We start from the raw sequence: 997 nt of genomic DNA on the forward strand, positions 1-997 counted from the left end.
TTGTTGCCGTGCATGGGCATGCCTTCTCTTATGGTCTCAGTCAAAGTAGAGCCTTAGCTTCTACTGTGTATATGTCTCCTGATGTGGTGGCCATCTTTCATTAGGTTTCTCTATATGGTTTATGGTGGAGGCCATTTTCTAGTAGCTTGTGGCACTCATGATATAGGACCTTTTCACATGTCCAGGGGCCATTTCCATGGTGGTTAGTGGGAAAAGGAAAACACATTGTAAAATCTCATATATATAAATAAACATGCATGGAAAAATATCTATATAAAAATATAAATATAAATATATAAATATATAAAGAAATATATATATTTATATATATATATATATATATATATAAATATATGAAAATGTATACAAATATATAAAGATAAATAAAAATGGAGATTTAAAGAGGATTGTGATAGTGCCATGACAATTAAATTTTTAATATATCAGTGATATTAAATATTAAAGTGAATACGTGCACTATTGTATAGCATTTGTTGTAATGGTGCTTTTAGGTATTAAAGTGAATATGTGCACTATTGTATAGCTTTGTCATAATGGTGCTTCTATGTGTATTGATATATTAATTATTTGTGTTATCTAGTATGCACAGACAGCATATTCGGTATTACAAGTTTAGTTTACAGCACCTGATCTTCCCAGGTGGACTCCCTTGCTGGTACTGATCAGGCCCAACACTGCTTTGCTTCCAAGTTTGGTCGAGATTGGGCCTTTCCAGTGTGGTTTGACTGTAGAATATTTTCTTTTTTAACCATGCCTGTGTTGCCCGCTACAGTGAACTAAGTGGTGGTTAATTGACCATAACAGTGTCAATGACTACCAATACAGTGATATAGTGCAGGATGGGAACATGAGTGTGTGGTGGTGGTAGGGAAAGTGGGGTAGGATATGTGGGGTGGAAAATGGGGAATACTGTTTGCTCTTCAGTGTGATGTTCTTTCATGAAAACTGAGCAATTTCGTAGTTCGAATTAAACCCC

The 997-nt window shown here is 34.9% G+C and overlaps 1 pseudogene; it reads right to left on the reverse strand.

Annotated features, from left to right (window-relative positions):
• Window positions 1-635: 635 nt before the first annotated feature.
• LOC134937183 (5S ribosomal RNA) lies at window positions 636-754 on the reverse strand (annotated as a pseudogene).
• Between the last annotated feature and the right edge of the window lie 243 nt (window positions 755-997).

Source organism: Pseudophryne corroboree, chromosome 6 (assembly GCF_028390025.1).
Source record: "Pseudophryne corroboree isolate aPseCor3 chromosome 6, aPseCor3.hap2, whole genome shotgun sequence".
NCBI lineage: Eukaryota > Metazoa > Chordata > Amphibia > Anura > Myobatrachidae > Pseudophryne > Pseudophryne corroboree.